The sequence below is a fragment of the Lithobates pipiens genome, unplaced genomic scaffold, assembly GCF_037356315.1.
Source record: "Lithobates pipiens isolate NorthernLeopardFrog02 unplaced genomic scaffold, aLitPip1_a1.2 Scaffold_13, whole genome shotgun sequence".
Taxonomy (NCBI): domain Eukaryota; kingdom Metazoa; phylum Chordata; class Amphibia; order Anura; family Ranidae; genus Lithobates; species Lithobates pipiens.
The window spans coordinates 142,273,831-142,281,843 of record NW_027507718.1 but is presented as its reverse complement, the minus strand read 5'-3'; positions in this window follow the sequence as shown (position 1 = coordinate 142,281,843).

Sequence of the window (8,013 nt, the reverse complement as noted above, 5' to 3'; positions counted from 1 at the left end):
CAAGTTCTTACTAAACAGGGCGATTCATTATCCCCTTTCTCCAGTGTCCCATAACCCTACAGGGCTTCAACCCTAGGAAATGGTTCTGGCATCCCTGAATGCAAGTGGTCAAGGTTTTCTGACATGTGGCACCTGCAGCCCGAACTCCTGCCCCCTCCATGGAAAAGAAGGCTAAAATACAAAAAGGTGATACATGTATTATTAATATCACAAATAAAAAGATCATAGATTGTGGGCACGGCACAATAGATTTAGACAGAAAGGACACAAGCATAGACAACAATGTTGTGTGCCTGAGTGTGACTAGCTAAACCAATATATCAAATATGGGAAGAGACCCAAATCTGAACCTCAATGTAGACAAACAGTCCTCACAGTCTGGTTTTCTGATGTGCTGCCAAGACGCAAAAACATTAAGACTCAAGCAAACCCTAAATGCTGCGTATTTCTTTAGTGCAGCTAGCTAGGTCATAACTGATATATAAATACAGAAAGGACAGGAACCCCCTTTACTGTTGTGTTTTACCTATGTACAGCAAAACAAGGCTATAAATATAAAGACAGAAAGACCCAAACTTCTATGTTGTGTATTTCTGACAAACCACCAAATACAGTTATAAGATTAATATGAACACCAACTCCCGTGTTGTGCATTTCTGCTATGCCACAGGGAAAAATATGGAACACAAGAAAATCCTTTCTGTCATGCACTTCTGTAGTGTAGTTCAGATAGAACCAAAACTGAGAAAGGACACAAGCAACCTGCAGCATTGTGTTTTTCTGAAACAGAAAGCACCAACAAGCTTCAATCTTGAGTATTTCTGCTGTGCAACAACATAAAAGCAGACACTGAGGAAAAAGACAGACAGCCTTTACAGCTGCAATCTTTCTGGTCTGCTGCAAAATAAAACAATAACGCCATGATGAGTATTCCTGCTGTGTAGCAAAACCTCAATCAGAAGGGACAGATACGTTTAGGGTTCCCACACCCGTGCGACCCAACCTGCGACTTAGGACTGCAAGACGCATGAGAAGTCATACACTATGGCTTCCAAAGGGTACCATTTGTGTCTGTGCGACACCAGCAGTCCCCGATTCCTGGATCCACAGACCTCAAGATTACACAGGTCGCAGGGAAAAAAAATTGCAATTTTCAGGTCGAACAAGTAAGGGGTCCCCAATGCTGTGACTCCCTGGAGGATTGCAGCCAACAAACCCCTGCTGTGTATCCCTAAGATGCAGAAAGGTAGATCCAAGATAAACACTGCTCACTGCTGTGCCTGATATACAAACGATAAGGCAGTAAATATAGGACATACAGGACACAAACATTCAATCTTTGTGTATGTCTGATGTGTAGCAATATACCAATACTGAGCAGAGATGCCACCATCCTCAATGTGTCTCTCAGCTGAGCAGCAAAACCAAAATCAGAAAAAGACAAGCAATCTTCACTGCTGTGTCCTTTCTGATATGCAGCCAATAAGGCAGTATATGCAAGACATAAAAAGGACAGACAACCTTCAATCTTGTATATGTCTCATGTGCAACAATATAACAATTCTGAATAGAGATAGCACATCCATATTGAAGCGATTTGGCTTTGCGACTCAACATGTCAAATCGCATGGCTAAAATCAGCACAACACCACTTTGTGGTGCTACACGGATTACCAAAGGCAGTATATGTACTACACCTGGCAGGGGTTCAATTTGCATTTCTGCTATGTAGCCCAACAAATTCGAACCATCAATTTTCACTGCTGCCTTTCTGATAAGGCAGTAATACAGGACACAAAACCTCACAGACCTTAATGCTGTATATATCTACTGGTGTGCAGCCAATGAGGAGTTATGGTCTATCCCTTTATGAAATAACCAACAGGCAATTTATTTCATAGGCATAGCCTGGGCTATAGATACTAAATCTCACCACCAGTGAAGGAACAAATCCTAAAAAATGGTTGGACACCCTACTATTAGTAGTTGTTGTCCTACCTTACCTCCATAGACTGAGCAAACGCTAGCCAGCTCATAACCAGATGGTACTGATTAGCAACTAAAGTCTCAATGAGCCCAGCCCTAGAGACCAATTTAAGACAGCCTCTAGAAGAGGTGGTTACCAATTTAGCCTGGGGGGGGGGGGGGGGGGGGTAAATAGCTATTTGCAGGCTTCAAACAAGCAATTATGTAGCTCTTGCATAGAAAATCCTCAATTAAAAGGATTGTAGCCCAAACCAATAAAAAGTTTCTTCTTACCTCCTACACTATAATATAACCACAGTGTAAAGGTGGAGTGGGAGGTTGGAGCTTATGAAAGTTAACTATAGCAAGCAACCCCCAAAAGGAGGATCTGTCACAAGGGAACCCCTACTGTGCCACACAGTAGCTTGGTCTCTGCCCATCCTTGAATGTTAGGTCAGCTTTTAAACATCGTGAAGCAACTTCAGATTCCTAGCAGCTGGGTTAATAGGGCCGGTAACCTAGTGCACCTGCTGACCAGGGGAGCTTCTGAATCCACCAACCACTGCCCAATTAATAACTTGTTCAGTGGTATACCTGGCCTGTAAGTAACTTTGTATCTACCAGGTCCCCTCTGTATGCTATCATCCCTACTAATGTACCACAACTGGGCATGTAGGGAGAGGCTGGCAACCTACTGCTGCGATAACCACAGTGTTTCTGCTGTAAGAGGGAGCTGTGGCTGGTGGTTTTAGCAGTGGCGTCTGCGCTATTTGTATCCCGACCCCAGGTTCTGCATTGCACCAGTCAGTATATACACGGGGAAGGGGGAGCAATGGCCTACCTACTTCTTTCTCATCTGAGGTGGTTTAGGCACACTCGTTCCTCTGCACCACCTGTCCACCATACAGCTTCTCTGATGTAAGAGGGAGCTGCGGCTGGTGTTTTTAGCAGAAGCTTAAGGGCTATTTGAATCCAGACCCCAGGTGAGATCTCAAATGCCCAGAAACCCTCTGGCTGGAATTGGGGATTTTTCAGCTAAATTCCCACAACAAAAAAGGAAAGTACTCACCGTTGTAGTCTTCCTCTTTTTGCCACAGCCAGCGGGCTTGCTTTTCCATCCTTATGGTCCACACGCAAGGAGGATAGCCGCCAAAGTGCCCCCCCCCAACTGCTGTCCCCATAGGGAGGTGCCAGGTTAGGCTGTGTCCTGCACTGTACCAGTCAGTCTATATACATGGGGGGGGGGGCAATGCCTTCCATTCCTCATTCCCATCTTAGGTGGTTAAGGCAGACATCCACCGTAGTAACTGGTGCCTCCTCGCTCTAGAGAAAGGAGGATGTGGGCGCCTGCTCCTACTGACTCTCAGCCTTCCCTCCTGGGTAAGAATGCCGCCGCCATTTTCCCGAAGTTTGAAAATGACGTGGGTGCTTGTTGCCACGCCCTCTCCGGCAGCCCACGCGAGCTACCGGGGACCCAGGAGTCGGGGACATGATCCCCCTGGAAAGAACCGATGGCCAGCACCCCCGTCTGAACAGCCACCTGTACAGGTAAGGAGGGGAGACAGGATAATGGCCCCTGAAGTTCTGGGTACACCACTGTACCCAGGGTCCTTCAGCTCTCAGGGGGGGCTCTTCCAATTTCTGCTGCCCCCCCTGAGGAAAAGATAGGGGAACCCCCCAGGAAGGACAAGAATATCCTACCAGACCCAGAGGCTTCCCAAGCTTGTGGTCCGGATCCCAGGGGGAGACCACCAGCCCCAGGCTTCGGGTCATTTGGAAAAAAACAAACAGTTTCGCTGTGTAGGGAGAAACACAATCAAAAACTGAGGATCAAGGGGAAGGGTGGGGACTTAAAACAGCTGTCGATTGATTGTGTTTCCTGTAGGGAGGAGCCTCTCATCTCTCAGGTGTGCCGTCCTGGAAGATGACTTGAGAAATAAGTATTTTGTCAATATCAAAAGTTCATCTCAATACTTTGTTATATATCCTTTGTTGGCAATGACAGAGGTCAAAAATTTTCTGTAAGTCTTCACAAGGTTGTCACACACTGTTGCTGGTATGTTGGCCCATTCTTCCATGCAGATCTCCTTTAGAGCAGTGATGTTTTGGAGCTGTTGCTGGGCAACACTGACTTTCAACTCCCTCTGAAGGTTTTCTATGGCGTTGAAATCTGGAGACTGGCTAGGCCACTCCAGGACCTCAAAATGCTTCTTACGAAGCCTCTCATTCGTTACCAAGGAAGTATGTTTGGGATCATTGTCATGCTGAAAGACCCAGCCATGTTTCATTTTCAATGTCCTTGCTGATGGGAGGAGGTTTGCACTCAAAATCTTATGATACATGGCCCCATTCATTCTTTCATGTACACGGATCAGTCGTCCTGTTCCCTTTTCAGAGAAACAGCCCCAAAGCATGATGTTGCCATCCCCATGCTTCACAGCAGGTATGGTGGTCTTTGGTTGCAACTCAGCATTCTCTCTCCTCCAAACATGACAAGTTGTGTTTCTACCAAACAGTTCTACTTTGGTTTCATCTGACCATATGACATTCTTCCAGTCCTCTTCTGGATCATCCAAATTCTCTTTAGCAGACCTCAGATGGGCCCGGACATGTACTGGCTTAAGCAGGGGGACATGTCTTGCACTGCAGTATCTGAGTCCCTGGCGGCATAGTGTGTTACTGATAGTAGCCTTTGTTACGTGGGTCCCAGCTCTCTGCAGGTCATTCACTAGGTCCCCCCGTGTGGTTCTGGGATTTTTGCTCACCGTTCTTGTGATCATTTTGACCCCACGGGGAGAGATCTTGTCTGGAGCCCCAGATCGAGGGAGATTATCAGTGGTCTTGTATGTCTTCCATTTTCTAATTATTGCTCCCACAGTTGATTTCTTCACACCAAGCTGCTTGCCTATTGCAGATTCAGTCTTCCCAGCCTGGTGCAGGTCTACAATTTAGTTTCTGGTGTCCTTCGACAGCTCTTTGGTCTTTGCCATAGTGGAGTTTGGAGTGTGACTGTTTGAGGTTTTGAACAGGTGTCTTTTATATGGATAAAGAGTTCAAACAGGTGCCATTAATACAAGTAATGAGTGGAGGACAGAGAAGCCTCTTAAAGAAGAAGATACAGGTCTGAGAGCCAGAAATCTTGCTTGTTTGTAGGTGACCAAATACTTATTTCCCCCCATAATTTGGAAATAAATTCTTTCCAAAAAAAAATCAGACAGACAATGTGATTGTCTGGATTTGTTTCCACATTTTGTCTCTCATAGTTGAGGTACACCTATGATGACAATTACAGGCCTCTCTCATCTTTTTACGTGGGAGAACCTGCACAATTGGTGGCTGACTAAATCCTTTTTTCCCCAGTGTATAAGGAAAAAAAAGGAAAGGGCAAGGCCTTCCAAAGGGGTCACAGTAACTGAACGCTATGGTTGAATTTAATTAAATTTTATTTAGAAAAAAAAAAACACACCATAATATCAAATATGACAAAATACCAAAAACGTTAAAAAAGACAGCGTTGTCATTTAAAAAGAGAGGGATCACAGCTGCACATACATCCACACAATCAGACATACACACAGCTCAAAGGATGGGAGTTGATTGAAGAATTGTTAATCAATATATTGCACATACTATCGTCATCCTTCCTAATTAAGCAGTGTATTGTGGTCATCCCAAAACATATATGGGTATATCATGTCCTAAGTCATTAGTACACAAATTCAACTGTGGCACCTAGGATTAGGGACTTTCATTTGTCTATTGGAGGCACAGGTGACTTAATTGTATAGGCTGCAATGTCCAGGGTTTTCTGTACAAAATGTGTTAGATAGGAATGGTTGTCCTGCGCGCACGCACACACACACACACACACACACACACACACGAGACAAAACACAGAGAAGAGAGATCCTTCACATAATAGAATACTAGTAGCAATAATATTGTTCTCCAAATATAGAGCACATACCTTAGAGTTACAATGAGACGTTCTTCAGGGGTTATGCTCTTTCTCATATTTGTGGTCATCCTCATTAACCTAGGACGCAGTACCTCCAAAAGAGAATCAAAGGTATCAACAGACATCCGGGTGTAGCTAAAAAACTTCTCTGGATCGTTTCGAAGATCTCTGAACAAAATGGAGAAATGTCCTATTGAAAGCCTCTGAGAGATTAGTGGATGAACCCAGAAGCGACGCTGGCGTTTTCTCTTCTGATCCAAGGCTTTCTTTCTTCTCCTTAGCAAGAGCATCATTGTAACCATCTTGCTCATATCTTCGTAAAAATCCATTGTAGGATAGCGTCACTTCATTTGTTAACGCAGAGTGAAGCAGAGCAGTTAGGGTAAACTTGTGACAGAATGGGATCTCCTGGGTAATAGAAGAAAAACATTTTGCAATAGATCACATAGTAGGGCAAACCCACACACCGCTTTTCAGATTTCCAGTCTGAACTAATCTAAAATACATATTTATCATTTCGATGACAACTATTGAAGCAGTGCTTTGTATAGGGTCATCATTCTCATCAATTCTTGCACCCGCTTGCATGCTAGATTGATATGCTAGATCAACAGAATTTGCCAACAGCTGTGAACCTGACTTTCTAATTATATGGAAAATGATCCCTTTAACCTGTTTTATAGCAGAAAGTAAAAATAATTTTTTCAAAATGGTCTGTCTTTTTCTGTTTATAGCGCTAATAATAAAAAACTCATACATTTTAAAATACCACCAAAAGAAAGCTCTATTTGTAGGAAAAAAAGGACATCAATTGTATTTGGGTACAGTGTTGCACGACTGCACGATTGTCAGGTAAAATAATGAAGTGCCTTATTGCAAACAATGGCTTGGTCAGTAAGGGGGGTAAATAGGGTTGCCACCTTCTCTTCAAGCCAAACCTGAACACTTTAGTAGCACACAGCAAAAATATTTTTTAAGGGGGAACACTGTGGACTAAGGATGAGCTTAGGCATGTTTGCATACTCCACATGCAGAGCCCGCCAGGAAGTTGGCGCAGCGCTGCTCTAATCACAGGCAGTGACACATTGCCCCGATGTGCGGCGGCAGAGATCAAGGAATGTCTCACTGCCTGTGATTAGCGCAGCGCCGACTTCCTGGAGGGCTCTGCACGTGGAGTGTGTGAACACGCCTGAGCTCATCCTTATCCACAATGTATCTGCTGGTTCCTAAACTTCAAATTTCCAACCCACACATCCCTTATCTGAGGCACAGAACACTGAGGATTGGAGTATGGGCGGACAAAGGGGTAGGAGGAGGTAGAGCTGATCAAGCCCTTTCTTCTCTGCTGTCTGTGTATAGGGATGGGGCCCGTGTGTGCCCCAATGCACTTGCCGGTTGTGGTACTTGGTGAGCCACAGTCCATTATGAATATTGTGTCTGGATTTTGAAAGCCGGAATGTCCAGGTGAATCCCAGACAAGTGACAACCCTAGGGGGAAAGCTTCTGAAGTAGTTAAGCCAAGCCCAAAAACATATAGAAAAATGCACTGCAAACGCAGCACAAAGCGTTTTCAAGCACGCTTCAAATGCATGTAAACACGCAGTTATGTGCAGCTTTTGATGTGAATGGGCCCTACTAGTGCGACATGAAAGACGTGCGATTCTGCTGCGACTTGAAGCAATGCCTGTGAACCTCAAGTTGCATAAAAGTCAGACCCAACTAGTGCAGAGCATTACAGGGGCAATATAATGGCATCACAAACGTTTCCTGTGTTTTGCTGCGATTGCTGTACACTCAGGTGTGAATGTCACTTCAGCTCGCTGACAGAACGTAGCACGCTTTTATAAGGCGCACATTCCAGCATCACACGTGTGTGAACCGAGCCTTATTATACAGTGCACCACACTACACAGGTATCAAATATATATATATATATATATATATATATATATATATATATATATATATATATATATATATATATACATGCACCCTAGTACATTGTTTTCTTTCCCCAGCTTAGGCCCCGTTCCACACTGAGCAATATTTCTTTTCAGCCCTCCCGTACATTCCTAGCAGCACAGCTCATA